The sequence below is a fragment of the Scyliorhinus torazame genome, chromosome 15 (assembly GCF_047496885.1).
Source record: "Scyliorhinus torazame isolate Kashiwa2021f chromosome 15, sScyTor2.1, whole genome shotgun sequence".
Taxonomy (NCBI): Eukaryota; Metazoa; Chordata; class Chondrichthyes; order Carcharhiniformes; family Scyliorhinidae; genus Scyliorhinus; species Scyliorhinus torazame.
The window spans coordinates 39,265,275-39,283,244 of NC_092721.1; positions in this window are offsets into that span (position 1 = coordinate 39,265,275).

Here is a 17,970-nt window from a genome sequence, read left to right on the forward strand (position 1 = left end):
AACATGCATTTTGGGATCTAAATGCAAGTTTAAAAGCTGGGATACAATACTGGAGAGCAGTTAGGAGATGCACGCTCTACTAATTGTTTCAGATCTTCCGCAACCTCCAGGATCCACAAAAGTATTAGTAAATTTTGCAATAGAATCATCTTTGTGGAGCCAGTGTGAAGAGGAGGTCTCTACCAGACTCCAGAAAAATAGTTCAGGCCACTGCTGTCCTGGGCTCCCTCCTCTGCATCTCATCCCCACAGCCGCCCCCCGGTCCATGGCCCAATTTCAAATTAATTTTGTGCCATCATTTGAACACTGCCACCCATTTTGCGCTGGCTTCAGGTTAAATTTATCCGGCCCATTTGTCTTTATTCAGCATTCTGTGTCGCAGCGATTTATTCTGCAGTCAACAAACATTCCAATATGATGCTCGCAGCCCTTTGGAACTGATGCAGATGAGGACTGCTAAATTAATTCCCAATGTCAGGCATCTTAGTTATCAAGAGATTGTGTAGTTCAGAGACATTTAGGAGGGTGCTGATTGAGGTGTATCAGCTGATTAAGGGGAGGATTCTCCCCCAGATGACATCTGGCTAAAGCGGTTCGAGAGGTCAAGTTGTCACACGGCTGAGGCCTGGTCGAGGTTCGGTATCAGATGGTGCTGCTTTCCCCAGAGGAAATTGGATCTCCAGAACAAGTTGGCCCCTCAAGAAGCGGCCTACCCATTGAATTCTGTGAAGCGAGATCTGGACCAGCTTCCAATGCGGCATCGCATCAGAAGGTCGGGAATTCAAGGCCAGAGGTGATTTCCTGGACTGGCCTTGATTTCCTCGATGAATCGGAGAAGGATATCCAAGAAATACTTCTTTCTCCCAAATTGATCTATGGAATTCTTGTCTCTCTGAGGAAATTACATGGTTTCGGGTAGAGGATGGGGAGGACATTTGTTGTGATAGGCAAAGTATCAAGTTATGTAAGACAGGCTGGATGGATCCGCTTCCTGACATTGTTCATGTTGTGCATTCACCGTATTTCTTCGTGTTTCCTCACTAGCAGCCTTGCAGTGGAACAGGGAGATTTTAAGAGATTCGTCATTGGCCATTTGCGCAGGCAAACAGACAGTGTAATGCAGCAGCCTGTAATTGTAACAGCTTCTAATAAAGCTCTTTGTTTGATTGAGCCTCTGAGTCCTGCAGACTTAATTTTAAAACCACCACAGTTCATATGTTCAAAATAAATGGATTTAGATTAATTGTTACAAATGGAACATAGTAAAACTAGCTGGCATCACTGATATCACCCTAAAGTTTATTGCTCAGCCGTTTCTGCAATGTGTGACAGATGCAAGTGCCACAAGTCATTCCTCCTCCCCTCCAATAGGCTCCCTTTCGCAAGTAAGAAATGCCTATGTTGCGTTGACCCTATTCAATGTTCAATGTCACTTTTGGTAGAAGATCTCGTGGGTGTCAGCAACTGATAAGGAACCGTGCTGAATAGCTGTCCAGGCAATTTCTACCCCTTGCCTGGCAGACATCCACTGATAACTTGGCGGAAGGGATGTAGAAATGCCTCCCTGCGTGCTGCAAACAAAACAACCAACGAGAAGGGCAATAGGCAAACAGCTTGGGAATTGGACTGATTGATAGTTCTTACAAAAAGTCAGACAAACACAAGGGGCTGAATAATCTCCTGGTGTATGAGTTACGCAGTTCATCATCAATGGAAGAACTCGGGCAAAGGTCCATTTGAAAACATTTTGGTATCTTAACTTTATAAACTGGTGTCGGAGAATAGATTAAGAAAGACATTATGAATGATGCATAGAAACATCGAAAATAGGAGCAGGATGAGGCCATTTGGCCCTTCGAGCCTGTCCCGCCAGTCATTATGATCATGGCTGATCATCCAACTCAATAGCCGAATGCCACTTTCACCCCCATATCCTTTAGTCCCCTTCGCCCTAAGTACGATATCTGATTGCTTCTAGAAAACATACATGGCTCGATTCTCCATTCCTGAGACTAAGTGTTGATGCCGGCGCAGGACTCTACGACAACAAAACTGGTGCCACACCTGGACCGATGCAACAACTGTTGAGGGTCTCGCACTGGCTCCACGGGGAACACAATTGATTCCAATGAGAAATGGTGCCAAATTCGCTGGGTTCGCGATTGACACTCAGGAGGCTGACAAGTTGCACACACTTCACTCCGCACACACACCATCCCAGCAACAAGATGGCAGGGAGGAAAGCAGCACCCCGTTTCACGGACGCCGAGCTCGAGACTCTACTGGACGCCATGGAGGAGAGGTGGGCGACCCTGTACTCCAGACCGGGAAGGAGGTTGTCAGCCACCGCCGTTAGCTGGGACACAGGTGACAGAGGTGGTCAGCGCAGTGTGCAACACCGTCCTGACCAGCCAACAGCACAGGAAAATACTGCATGGCCTTTTGAGGGTGGCCAGGGTGAGTAGGCAGCACTGTGCCCCGGTACAACCCCCGACCCACAAACACATAACCCCGCCTCCACCCGGAGGTCGGCCAAACCCACACGCTGCACCACCTGCTGGCACCCATACCGGCTGCCATGGCCGGGTGCCATGGCCACTAAAGCCACCAGCTACCCGCCCCCTGGGCTGCATGCATCAGACTGTCCAATGCTGTGCACTTTCTGTTTCCCCCTCCCCAGCCATAACTGCCGGGAATGGGAGAAGACTGAAGGGGAACCATCGGACCTATGGCCCCTCATCATGCAGAGCATCGGGCCTTAGACATGGTCGGTGGGCCCGAAGAAAAGGCAGTCGCCAGTGTGGAGGTCGGCACCGGGCGAGGAAGTGAGACCCCGGTGAGCTGTAATTTCCCATGACAGGTGTGTCACCCCTCCCCCCCCCCCCCAACACCACCCTATACCAGCCTCACACCTGCCCTCAGACCTACATCACCTGACACCAACCACCACCCCACACCACCCTCGCAATCACACCACCCTCACATTCACATCACCCCCACACCATTCCCACCCCCCCGCTGCACCATCATCCCTACTCCCCCCTCCCAGGAACACACCCCTCCCCCTGCCCGCTCCCCAACACACCACCACCACCCCCCACTCCACAGACACTCACCTGGGTTGGGCATGTTAGTGAAGAATTTCCTGGGCCACTATCTGGTGCGCACCACACACATGCGCATCCGTCCCATGCCATCAGGCACCCCGAGGGAGGATGAGGTGATGGGGCCGGTGCTGGTAACTCCCGCAGGGGAGGTGCTGGAACATCGTAGCACCTCGGACTCTCCCCTTCCTGTCCCTGGCGCATCACGTGGGCAGCGCGCAGAACAGGGCGGCACCACGCCACCTGGGACACCAGAGCAGCAGCCGGGCCCAACCCGGTCGCCCCAGAAGATGGCCGCCAAAGGGAACCCAGGTCACAGGACTGGAATCGCAGTAGGCCGCCTCCAGTCCAGATGTAGCGTCTGCAGACCCACCTCGGTGTAGTGTTAGGGCCAGTAAGGCCAGAAAGTTAGACACCAGTTAAGTTGAAAATGAAAATCGCTTATTGTCACAAGGAGGCTTCAATGAAGTTACTGTGAAAAGCCCCTAGTCGCCACATTCCGGCGCCTGTTCGGGGAGGCTGTTACGGGAATTGAACCGTGCTGCTGGCTTGCCTTGGTCTGCTTTCAGAGCCAGCGATTTAGCCCTGTGCTAAACAGCCCCTTAGTTGGCTTGGGTGCTGGGCATAGTCTAGCGATGGGGGCTAGAACACAGATCTGTATATATGTTTCCCCATTAAACACCTATTCACAGTGTTACAACCTGCTACGGTTCTCTGTCAGAAGGGTGTGAGGGGTGGACTGGCAACAGATGGTTGGGGAGAGGTAATGGGCAGACATTGGGGGTGGGCTTGGGTCATGTACCGCAGCTCAGACAGCACTCACCGCTCCGGTGTCCCACCACCCTCACCACCACCACCTCTGCTACCCCAGGGATCTGATGGGACCATGAGATGGAATGGCCAGCTTGCATGCAGGGATCACCCAGGTGAATGGTGGAAAATGCTACGACGGGCAGGAGTCAGATGTTGGCAAATGATGTGGAGCACCAGAGCTCATTGCAGAGTGGGTTGTCATCATCCTCTGTCCCATGGATCATACCCACTGTTGCTGCCACAACCCAGGACCCACACCCCTAAGTGTGGCAGGTATGTATCATGGAAGAGGTTGCAGGCAGGGTGAACCTGAACGCGATCAGACATTCCGTGCGCGTTGGCCCTGGTGCATATGTTGTGCAGCCTCCTATGTCTGCCCGGGCCCCGTGGCCTGCCCATCATCACCCTTCCTCGCATTCTCCTCGTTGGACGAGGACTGGCGTTCATCCTTCTCCTCCAGCACCTCGTCCTTCTGCTGTGTGATGTTGTGGGGGAAGCAGTAGGCCACCACTATGCGGGCGGCGCTCCCAGCGCTTTACTGGAGAGCCTCTCCAGAGCGGTCCAGGCACCTGAAATGTATTTTCAGGAGGCAGCAGCACCGCTCGATTGAGCCCCTGGTCGCTGCATGTGCATCGTTGTAGCAGGTCTCCACGTCGGCCTGTGGGCTCCTGATAGGCATCATCAGCCATTACTGCAGTGGATAACCCCTGACACCCAGGAGCCAATCACAAGCCGGTGGTGTGGCTCGAAGAGGCCAGGAGCCGGCGAGTGTGCCAGGATGAAAGCGCCGTGCACACTGCCCGGGTATCGGGTGCAGATGTGCATGATGCGCATCTCATGGTCACACACCAGTAAGTTGCACGTTCATCAAGTGGAACCCCTTTCGGATTGTGTCGAGCAGCCTGTCATCTGCAAGTGCTCGTAGAGCGACATGCATCCCATCAATCACCTCCTGGACCCAGGGCATATCGGCAATGTTGGCGAACCCCACTGCCCAGGCATCCTGGTAGGCTCGGTTAATGGCACGGATACACTTCTGCACTGAGCTCCGTGAGATCCTGGACAGGTACCTCTCGACGACTGGAATGACCCTGTGGCTTGAAAGTTCAGGGCGGCCGTCACCTTAACGTCCAGCGGGAATGGATGTCCTCCCCCATTCCTCCATGGTGCCAAGTGCGCCATGATCTGTGTCCACCTGCCTATTTAAATTTCATAGGCATTATAATGCAAAGAAAATTTACATAACGTACAACAGGTTCGATTCCGGCTTGGGTCACTGTCTGTGCGGAGTCTGCACATCCTCCCGTGTGTGCGTGGGTTTCCTCCGGGTGCTCCGGTTTCCTCCCACAGTCCAAAGATATGCAGGTTAGGTGGATTGGCCATGATAGATTGCCCTTAGTGTCCAAAATTGCCCTTAGTGTTGGGTAGGGTTACTTGGTTATGGGGATAGGGTGGAGGTGTTGACCTTGGGTAGGGTGCTCTTTCCAAGAGCCGGTGCAGACTCGATGGGCCGAATGGCCTCCTTCTGCACTGTAAATTCTATGAACAGAAGCTGAAAATCCTTCTGCAGGAACAGAGGAAGAAAAATTACACAATTTAAGTAAATGCTGGCCAGCGAGAGTTTAAAGTATGTGTCTGAGAGAGAGCAGAGAGAGTTTAAAGAATATATCTGGCAGATAGGAAGAAGAGAGTGGGAATAAACGGTCCTTTTCAGAGTGGAAAGCAGTGACTAGTGGGTAAGGCAGGGTTCAGTGCTGGGACCCCAGCTTCTCACAATATACATTAATGATTTAAACAAAGGAATTGCATGCAATATCTCCAACTTTGCAGACAACACGAAGCTGGGTGGCAGTGTGTGCTGTGAGGAGGATGCAAATAGGCTGCAGGGTGACTTGGACAGGCTGGCTGAGTGGGCAAATACTTGGCAAATGCAATATAATGTGGGTATGCGAGGTTATCCACTTTGGTGGCAAAAACAGGAAGGCAGATTATTACCTTAATGGTGGCAGTTTAGGAAAAGGGGAAGTGCAACGAGACCTGGGTGTGATGGTGGAACAGTCGCTGAAGGTTGGGATGGAGGTACAGCAGGCAGTGAGGAAAGCTGACCTTCATGGCGAGAGGAATTGAGTATAGGAGTAGGGATGTCTTGCTGCAGTTATACAGGGCCTTGGTGAGGCCACACCTTGAGTAATGTGTGCAGTTTGGGTGGCCCAGTTTGAGGAAGGACATTCTTGCTATTGAGGGTGTCCAGCGAAGGCTCACCAGGCTAATTCCCGGGATGGCAGGACTAACATATGAAGAAAGACTGGATCGACTGGGCTTGTACTCACTGGAGTTTAGAAGAATTAGAGGGAATCTCATGGAAACATATAAAATCCTGATAGGACTGGACCGACTAGATGCGGGAAGAATGTTCCTGATGTTGGGAACGTCCAGAACTAGGGGTCACAGCCTAAGAATAAAGGGCAAACCATTCAGGACTGAGATGAGGAAGAACTTCTTCTCTCAGAGAGTTGTTAATTTGTGGAATTCTTTGTCACAGAAAGATGTTGGAGCCAGTTCATTGGAGATATTCAAGAGAGAACTGGATGTGACCCTTGCGGCTAAAGGGATCAAGGGGTATGGAGAGAAAGCGGGAGTGGGATGCTGAATTTGCATTATCAGCCATGATCATGTTGAATGGTGGCGAAGGCTTGAACGGCCGAATAGCCTACTTCTGCACCTATTTTCTATGTTTCTATGAGAGGGAGCAGAGAGAGCAGTGAGAGTTTAAAGAGTGAATCTGAGAGGGAGCAGAGAGAGTTTAAAGAGTATCTACGAAGAGAAGCAAGAGAGAGCAGTGAGAGTTTAAAGAGTGAATCTGAGAGGGAGCAGAAAGAGTTTAAAGAGTATCTACGAGGGAGAAGCGAGAGAGAGCAGTGAGAGTTTAGAGAGTGAGTGTGAAAGGGAACAGGCAGACAGCAGTGGAGAGTTTAGAGAGTGAATCTGGAAGTGAACAGTGGGAGAGCAGAGAGAGTTTAAAGAGTGTATCTGAGAGGGAGCAGAGAGAGAGCAGCACGAGTTTAAAGCGTGAATCTGGGAGGGAGCAGAGAAAGTTTAAGAAGTGAGTCTGAGAGGGAGTAGAGAGAGAGCAGCGAGAGTTAAAGAGCTAATCTGAGAGGGACCATAGAGAAAGCAGCGAGAGTTTAAAGAGTGAGCCTGAGATGGAGCATAGAGAGATCAGCGAGAGTTTAAAGAGTGAGTCTGAGAGTGAGAGAAGAGAGAGCAGCCGTATTCATGGCACCCTGGAGTAGAACATTTTGAAATTACCAGAGTACATCAGGTCGAAGCAAGAATCAGAAGGAGTCCAGATGAATATATTTATACTCATTTGGTGAACTTGCTGATGAAATAATCCTGCTAAGTGCTTTAATGAATCCTCAACCAGCTTTGATAAAGTATTAAATGTCTTTGACAAATACATTCACCTTCAAGTTGTTGAGCTCAAAGCTGAAAAAGTGGAATAGAGAGCCCCCCAAAAAGCTACAAAAAGGGACAATAGACAATTCGCAAGCAAATCACACGATGGTGCCAGAGAGGCAGAGAACATTCCAGAAGTCTTAAGAATAAATATTTTAGAAAATACTGATGGATTAGTCTAACTGCAACAGGAAGTGGCAGTGCTGAGCCACTGCGCTATCATTGACAGAAAAGTAATAGAGTGTTCCAATATGCAGGCAGATAAAGAGAAGATGGAAGCGCGATCAGAAAATGTAGATTAGGGACTGAAAGCCAAGGAATGAAAAGGAAAAACACTTGGTACCTCAAAATTACTGAGAAGCATTGAGTCTTTGAGAAATGAAATGGCTAATATAGAAATCAAAAACCTAGAATCAGAAGAGAAAGCAAAAGCTCTCACAAAAGACCCTGAAGAGGGTCAGAAACAGTCGACAGGAGTACAATTACAGAATGTGAACAAGAAGGATAGCTTTGAGGAATTATGCTGTGCTGAGGAAAAACTGATCCGTGTAGAGAACCAATGATCAAATTCGAAAGATGTGTTTGATGAGGAAAAATTAAAACCTATGACAACATTGGAATGTTGCTCATAGGAACTCTTGAAATAGGACTTGAAACCTCAATGATAACCTTGTCGAAACAAATCCAAGAAAGGTAGATTAAATCAAATTAAAATAAAACTTGACAAGCTTCAAGCATCAGAAGTCTCTAGCAATGCCTGGAACAGGGGAAAGAATTGCTGATACATAGAATGGTTCCTTGAAAGCAGAATTAATATCTAAAACTGATTAAATTCTCGAACTTTGGTCCAATCTGAACAACATACAGGATGAGATGTGCAATATAAATCCAGACTTTAAAAGCAGAATAGGAAAATTCTACTGAACAGATTGTATATCTAATGAATGAATTGAGAGAGTCTAAGGAGTATTTAATAACCGTGGAAGAGAGATTCTGGAAGAAATTGAATGCCCAATGAAGTTGTTAAACTTATATAAGAGTTCCAAAAGCTAAGTCTGACACAAAAACAACTGAAGTGACCAGAGGAGATGCTGAGCTGAGTGGGAAAAAAATCATAAGCTTGTAAAACAATGTGAAAATAAGTAATCAAATTTTTGGCTAAAGTTGTGAAACAATTGGGAATAAAGGTGCCATTCTTAGATCATAGAATCCCTGCAGTGCAGAAGGGGGTTATTCGGCCCATTGAGTCTGCACCAACCTTCTGAATGAACACCCTAACCTACGCCCAGTCCTCCACCTCATAACCCTGTAATCCTGGAAGGGAAATTTAGAATGGCCAATCCACCTAACCTGCATACCTTTAGACTGTGGGAGGAAACCAGAGCACCCGGAGGAAACCCACGCAGACACGAGAGAACGTGCAAACTCCACACAATCACCCACGGTCAGAATCAAACTCGGGTCATTGGCGCAGTGACCCTTAGTGCCCAAAGGTTAGGTGGGGCTACTAGGTTATGGGAATAAGGTGGGGGAGTGTGCTTGGCTAGGGTGCTGTCTTGGGGGATCGGTGCAGACTCAATGGGCTGGATGGCCTTCTTCTGCACTGTGTGATTCTATGACTACCCAAGCCATGAGCAGATTGCTACAGGGTCAAGAAGATGCGAGAGCTAAATGCGTGGCTCAAAGGTTGGTGTGGGAGAGATGGGTTTTGAGTCACAGAATCCAGGCAGTACAGAAGGAGGCCATTGGGCCTATCGAGCCTGCACCTACCTAAGCCCACTCCCCTGCCCATAACCCCTGCTTAATTTTGGACTTTATGGGGCAATTTAGCACAGCCAATCCACCTAACCTGCACATTTGGCCTGTGGGAGGAAATCGGAGCACCCTGAGGAAACCCATGCAGACACGGGGAGAACGTGCAAACTCCGCACAGACAGTCAGCCAAGGCTGGGATTGAACCCGGCTCCCTTGCACTGTGAGGCAGCAGTGCTAACTACTGCGATACCGTGCTGCCCTAATTCATAGAACACTGGCACCAGTATTGGGAAGTAATGGGCAATACCTTGTCTGATCTTCACCTGAACTGTGCCGTGACCACTATTCTTGAGAGTTGTACAACAAAAACAGTTGAAGGATTTGAACTAAATAGTTGTGGGGGAGGCGGTGGGAAAGAGGTCACATGAGAAGTGATTTGGTAAATTGAACAGAAAGGACAGGGAAATAGAGCAGAGAAGCGATTTGGATACTGATAACCAGAGCGTGATAGGAAGAGACAGAGCATACAAGTTGGCACCATCAATAAGGTTAGTGTGTGGAAGAATGGCATAAAGACAGAATCTGAATTTCAATGCTGAATGCAGCATCTTGGCACAGAAGGAGGACATTTGGCCCATCATGTCTGCACTAGCCATAAATTGAGCTGGCCAGCCCAATCCCACTGTCCACCATTCAGTCCATAACCCTCCAGGTTAATGCATTTCTGTTACATATATAGACACCTTTTGAATGAGTTGCAGTTTTCTGTCTCTACTACTTTTTCATCAATTAAGTTCTGGACCCCAACAACCTTCTGGGTGGAAAATATTTTCTCCCCTCCCCTCTCATCCTTCTCCCAATCACTTTAAATCACTTCAGATGAACTGATAGCACAAATGGAATAAAATAAGTATGTTTTGATAGCCATTACAAAAGCATGGTTGCAAGGTGACCAATTTTGGGACCTGAATATTCAATTGCTTTTAACATTTCAGAAGGACAGGAAGAACAGAAAAGGTGGTTGTGCAGCTCTGTTAAAAGGTAAAATTAATATCATAATGAGAGATGACATTGGTTCAGAAGAGCAGATATAGAATCAGTTTGGGTGGTGATAAGAAATAGTAAAGAAAAGAAGAGTAGTTTATAGGCCTCATGTTATTAACTACACTTTAGGGCAAAGTACACATGAAGAAATAATGGGACTTGCAAGCAATGTACTGCAATAATCATGAACGATTTTATAAAGATTGGATGATTGGCATTAAGAGCATGTTTTGGTGACAGTTTCTTAGAGCAATACATTCTGGAGCCAACCAAGGAGCAGGTTCTTTAGGCCTGGTAATGTGGAATGAGTCGGGATTAATTAATTACCTCATAATAAAGGAGACTCTCGGCAACACCAATTATAATATAATAGAAACTTACATTCAGTTTGAGGGTGAGAAATGTGGGTCTCAGGCTAGTATTATAAACTTAAACAGTTACAAGGATATCAAGACAGAGCTGGCTAAAGTGGACTGGCAAAATAGGCTAAAATGAAGGATAGTAAAGATGCAGTGGCAGACATTCAAGGAGATATTTCATGAAGGATGACAATGCAAAAAAAAGCTACGTTTTTGGAGTAACAAATTATCATGGATAGAAGATTGGTTGGCTAACTGGAGGGACTGAGGTGGGAAATATGGGTCATTAAGGAAAGCTGACAAGACCAGATATCCACAAGTTAAGTGTGAAAGACTACATATCATCTCTTGTATATCAATGGCCAGTGACCATGTGATTGAAATTTGTTCACTGATCGTGAAATATATTTATCTCAAAAGCCAGAAGAGAACACGATAGTCTGCAGAATAACATTGATAAGACAACAGGTGCAGCAAAGAAGGACTGTGCCACCTTTGCTTTGTAAGAGTCAAAGTGCTTAAAACTCCTTTTAAAATCCTCCCACACTGGCAAATAAATGAGACCTCTTTATAACACCTCCGTGCGTGACTTCACAATCTGCTAAACAGTCTTCTCTTTAAAATATTCCAGATATCCGACCCCCAGACATCTGAACTTAACAGAATTACATTTCAAGAGTGGGAAAAGATTCCCTCTTCACCTGACTCACAAAGACACTTGAACTGCTAACTAGTATTTTAGTTTAATACTTGTCAAATCTTCTTTAATCATGTCCTTGTGTGTGTGGTCTGTGACTGAAATAACATGGATTTTTCTGGGTGTGTGTGAGTGTGAATAAATAATCCTCTTTATTTGAAACCATGAAAGTCTGCTTCTGGCATTTTAAATTGATGACAAATTGTTATAACCTGCATGGGTGTTACAGGGTGGGAACGACTAACTATGCCGTGGACCTTGCAGAATATGAGCTCTCCCGAGTGGGGGCTTCGGGACCTCGACCAATGTCTGGCTATGTATAAATAGAGTCAACCAGTAAGGCACTGACTAGTGAAGACCCAGTAGGGAGCTATTGGAGCTGTATATAATAGTATTTATAAAATAAAGTAAGTTTTTGTTTCAACAAACTCGGTGTGGACTCTTTGTGGCCTTATAAAAAAACGTGATTTAGAAACACACGGATATACCTTTTCAAAAATAAACACAATGATTATGACCAGAAGGGAAGGTAATAGGTGCATAATTCTATTTCTATTCCTAGGCTTAAATGAGAGGCCATCGTATTGAGCAGTCATTTTCAAAGTCAGGGTCGCGACCAGCGGGTGGGTCGCAGCAGGTGACAAGAGGGCCATGCTCGCGGCATTCCCAATTGCAGGAAGTAGTGCCCAACGGCCGCAGACGGGTTTTACAAATTCCAGCTGCAACCGGATTTCAAAATGCCGGCAGACCCGCGCATGGGTGCCCCCTCAGCATTGCGCTGTACCGGAGCCCAGCGGGAAAGGTCGCCTCCTCCTGATGTCAGCCCACTGACCCAGCAGAAGATTTCCTTTTTAAATCGATGCAGTCTTCCTGCCTGGAGTGGCAGCAGAAAGCAGGTCAAGCACCTTGTACAATGACATCACGTAGAGAGGGTCCTCCATTTTGTTAGCAGTAAGCAAGCAACAGGACTGAAGAATTTAAAATTGATCATTTCATAATAAGGAATAGAGGGCCAGAGTCACAAACAGGCCAGGATCTTACAGCTAAACCTGCTGGAGAGAGTGACTCAGGAGACAAAGCAATGCTGGTGTGAGCTCCAGCGTCCCTGGTGAACAACCCATTCAGAAGGAGCTGAAACCATGAACAAAGATGTATAAAGATGATTTTTTAAGGTATGGCTTTATTAATTGTGCGAATGCAAATCAGGATGTGAAGCCCGTGTGTGTCATATACAGGGAAGTACTGGCAAATTAAGTTTGAAACCCTCAAAGCTTCAAAGGCATTTGAAGAATAGACATGGCGAGTTCGAGGAAAAATCTATTGATTTTTTTTCAAAGGATGCAGCAAGAACATAAAGAGTCAGCCGAAGCCCTCAGCGGAAATGATACATTGAACAACAAAGTACAATTAGCCTCTTACATGATAGCTTGCCGTATATCTAAAGAGAAAATGCCCTACATTGTAACAGGGAGATTAATTCTCCCTGCAGCTATAGACATAGGGTGGGATTCTGCCGTAATTGGGGGGACTAGCAACTCCGGCGAGAAGGAGTGGTGTGAACCACTTCGGCATTGGGCCGCCCCAAAGGTCTGGAATCCTCTGCACCTTCAAGGGCTAGGCCGGCCCCGGAGTGGTTTGCGCCGCGCCGGCCGGCGGGAAAGGGCCTCCGCCAGCTGGCACGAGTTGGCGCATGCACGTGAGCTTAAGCATGTCCTGGCGTCATCCCAGCGCATGCGCAGGGGGCTTAGTCTCCGCAGCGACCATGGCGGACCACTACAGCCGCCAGTGCGGAAGGATAGAGTTCCCCCACGGCACAGGCCCCCCCGTGGATCGGTGGGCCCCGATCGCGGGCCATGCCACCGTGGGGGCAACCTCTAGGGCCAAATCCCCCCGCGCCTCCCCGAGAGCCCTCCGGCTGCCCATGCCGCCAAGTCCTGCCAGTAAGGACCTACTCTAATTTACGCCAGCAGGTCCATCAAAAAAACGGGCGGCCACTTGGCCCATCGCTGGCCAGAGAATTGCTGGGGGGGGGCAACTGCCAGCGACCGCCGACCGGCGCGGGGCAATTCCCGCCCCCGCAAAATCTCCGGCGCCGGAGAATTTGGCAGCCAGCAGGGGCGGGATTCACGCTGCCCCCCGGCGATTCTCCGACCCGGCGGGGGGTCGGAGAATCCCGCCCATAGTTTGTAGGTCCTAGATGAGGGGTTAGCTGAAAAAGTAAAATGCATCCTAGTTTGTGATAACACAGTGGCTCGCTGAGTTTAGTTATTTGGAAGCCCAGCTTATTTCTTGTTTAAAATTACCACAGGAGTTCTCAATACAGCTGGATGAAAGTATCGATGTTTCAGATTGTGCAACCTTGCGAGTTTACGTTTAATATGTTTGGCACAATGAATTTGTTGAGGATTTGCTGTGCTGCCTGGCATTACCAACCTACACAACTGGCACAGAGGTGTATGAAGCATTGAATAGTTGCTGTGGTGATATGCCTATGGGCTTTATCATAGTTGGATATGTGTGACCTCCAACCAGCAGGTGGCGGTACAGACACACCATGCGGTCTCTAGACCAAGGTCATGTGACCTATGACTCAGATATGAAGGGAGACATATCCGGCCATCTTCAGAAGAAGATTGAGAGGGTAATAAGATGTACATGTGAATGGTCAGTCCGAGGTGCAAGTTCCAGAGGAGTAATTGGCAGTCTCCATGATAACGTGCTCTGTATCAAATTGCTAACTTACAACACAAGACTCACTAAAAGATTCTGGTTTGGACAAGTTCAAGTGTTTGGTGAGTTCCTTCGTAAAGTACAAAGGATCAAACACAACATGGTATCACGAGTGCAGAAGGCAGTGACAACGTGAGGCATTCAGCTTGAAGATCGGTGTGGTGAACTGCAACCTGAGCCGACTCAACGCACTAGAAGATGCTGGAGCTACAGATGGACGAGGTCAGGGGCCCTGCCACCTCCAGTTTACGGGTAGTGTAGAACAAAATTGGTGCTTCTTTAAGCAGCAAATCCGACTCTACCTCTTAGCCCGAGGTCTATTGGCACAGCCTGAAGACAAGCTTCTTGCGTTCGTGTTAGCGGCGGTCGGTCCACAAGCAGCAGAACTATATAATACATTTTTATGTGGTACCGAAGAGCAGAACAGAACTCATGGTGAAGCATTAAAATTCTTCAAACAGTATTGTTCGACGAAAAATGGCAAAGCATTTGAACATAATATACTTAGTTTCTGTACGCGGAAAGAAAGGTTGCAATCAAAAAGCCAGTTTAAAATGTGTTTGCGAACGGGGTGCCCGCACAGCAAAGCAGCGCACTTAACTCAAAACATTTCAGCACCAACGTGGAAGAAGAAACCAGCGCCATCAGTGCTGTGACACACGTCATGAAGAAATGTGGTTTTAGTGCGGGCAGCCATTTTAAGTGGTCGACAGGAGCCGCCGCCACCACCTTGTGCCAGAAGTGTGGCAACCGGCATGGGCCATGGTGATGTCCAGGTGTGGCAGGCTCAACCACTTTGCCAAACAATGTATTTTGTGTCCTGCAATGGACAACACAAGATCAGTAATCGCAATTGATGTGATGTCCCTTGATGAATTGTTTTTCGTGGATCACATCTCAACCGAGGACACCAGCAGCCTGGATATGGAAGCCCAAGAAGCGTTCCTCACCAGTTCCAATACTGTGGATGATACAGCTGACACAATCGTAGATTGATGGACAGTTCCGGTACTATTGAATGACACACTAATTAAGTGCAAGCTCGACAAAGATGCGAGAGCCAATCTCCTCAGCCTGTCTGATTTGAACTGCCTGAGAGTTCAACCAATAGTTTTTGATCGACCAAAATGGCTGATCGACTATGTGTAGAATGCGATTCAAACACAGGGGATATGTAAGCTCGAAGAACAACCGGAGTCACATTGTGCAATTCGTCATTGTGGACACAAAGCGAGAGTCCCTATTGGGAGTGGATTCATGTGCGACCCTGAACCTGGTTGAGTAGTCTTTCATTACAGACAGCGAATTGCCCAGTGATTACTGTGACTCTCAACATGATGTACTGCCGAAACTCATTGATCGAAAGCAAGTAAACGTTCACGTATGCGATGACAAAGTGAAGGAAGACATGCAGGGGCCGAACAAAATTCTAAGCTTTTGGTCAACTGTCTTCAGGAATGTGGATATACTCCGTAGCATGATACAGGAGCGTGATGTGCCCAGATTATGAGAAGCAAACCTTAAATGTTCAGAGCTTGAACAGCCAAGAAGGTTCACTCTGAAGGTTAACATTGAGCCAAACAAGTATTTCACCAATGAAGTTATTACAAAAGAATTCAGATGGAATCGTGGCCTGACCAGTGTGAAGTCTTTGACGAATCAGAAATCATAGGTTTCACGGGATGCCAGATTGACTGGAGGAAAATGCCACTCTGAGATCCATTAAGACAAAGCCGAAGCATCAGGGCAGAATGTAAACCTAATGTGCTTCTGTTAAAAAGTGTTTCTTTTGTCTTCTGGATGTTGTTTGGGGAGTTATTAAGGATCACTTAGTGTTGTATTTTTTGGAGGTTGCATTTGAATTGATGGTTGCTAAGATGTTCACTGTATGTTTAAAAAAGGTTAACTTGAGTTCATAGAATAAACATTGTTTTGCTTTAAAAAATAGTTTTCCATTTCTGCTGTACCACACCTGTAGAGTGGGCCGTGTGCTCCCCATAGCACAATCTATTAAAATTTGTGGGTCTGGTGAACTCCATGATACACTTTGGGGTTCTCTAAGCCCTGGCTGATAACAGTAGTTATTTTTGATGGCAACCATGCATTTCTCTGTGCAATGTTTCCTTCGCCGTTAATTTAAAACCATGGAGGGACATGTCTATCCTCTTGCCCGTCCTACCGCCAAGTACCCGCCTCCTGTCTGTCCCCCGCTATATATTTATATATATATATGTTTGTATCGGTGCCTGGTTCACCTGCTGGCGGGAGGTCGTAACTGTTCTTAAATGTACTGGTCAGTGGCTATGTACAATGGTGCTATGATATATAAATAATTACATTGGGACAACGATGTACAATTATATTTGGATATGCCTATACACATATCGCCACACCTCCGGTTTAAGGTGGAGTTGAGGAAGATTTATTTTTCCTCTCAGAAGGTTATTAGATTTTGGAATTCTCTTCCACACAGAGCCGTGAAGGTGGGTCATTGAATATATTCAAAGCTGGTCTCGGCAGGTTTTTGATCAACAAGGGAGTCAAGGGTTATTGGGGTCAGGGCAGAAAAGGGGAGTTACAGCCAAAATCGGATCAGCCATGATCTTATTGAATGGTGAAGTAGACTTGAAGGTGCAAATGATCTCCACCTTCTTATTTCTTGTAATCTTTGATTTTATGAATGGTACCTCACTCAAATCCTATCGTCAACACACCAATATTTTCTGAAATACTTATTGTGCTGTTGGTAGCTACTGAAAGTGATGTGAGTCATAATTTTGCTGTGGTGAAGGTTGCAGGCATAATATGAGCTTGATCTTGTGGACCTTCTTACTATTTTTTATAATGTACCATCGAACACCATGACTGAAGTAGTTTCTTCGCGGCTGCAAAGGCTTTTTCTTGCTGTGAACCCCATGAACAGCAATGGTTCATCCTCAGCAACAGGGAGAATGATGTCAATAGGGTGGACAGCTTCGATAAGGAATGGCTGTGATAATTTATCATCCCCAGGAATGACTTCAGCTCTGTCACATTTACAGGGCGATGGTGCATCTCTAATGGTGTAAGCCGTGTCTTCGAAAGGATGCCACCCTATAGTGTCCAGTCTGTGATCCAGCACGGTTACCTCAGATGGCCGGAATGTGCATTTATCTCGCTTCAAGCGCACATCTGCTTCCATCAATCTTTTTGGCATTTCCTCAAGGTTGGCTAAACGTTCAGCTTCAGCCGGTCCAGTGACGAGGACGTAATCTAAATACACGACCACACATGGGAGTCCCTACTGGAGACTCTTCATGGTTCACGGAAAAATGGCACATGTGGAGGAAACTCCAAAAGACAACCGGATGTACTGGGAGAGGCACAATTCCCCCACAACGTACTCCCAACCCCGCTCTCCCCCATGTGTGACTCCCACCAATGTCCAACCCCCACAACCCTCTTGATGTCCAATGCCCCCACAATGTCTGATCCCCCCCCATGTCTGATCCCCCTGATCTCTGGCACACCCAGCAATGCCCAACGTCCCTCAATATCCCATCCCCGACACAGTGTCCAACCCCCTTGATGTCTACCCTCTTCCCAATGTCCATCCCCCCACCTCTGATACTGATGTCTGACCTCACCAATGTCCAAGCCCCACGCACAATATCCTACCCGCCCCATGTCTGACCCCCCGACCAATGTCCAAAATTCCTCCCATCCCCGATGTCCGACTTCCCACTCCACCATTGTCTGCCCATCCACCCTCCTTCACTCACCACCCCAATGTATGATTCCCCCCCAGACCTCTGATGCCTCACATCTACAAATCCTATCAACGTATGTGGGCACTCATCTTCTCCTTGGCCTGTCATTCTCAATCAGACCTTTAAACCTCCCTGCTCAACAACAGCTCGTGCAGTAAAAAAGGGAATGTGTCCTCCTTCACTCCAACTATATTAGCATTTGATACTGGGCTCTGTGGTCACACTGTGCTGCCTGGATATCACATGGCCTGTGACAGAAG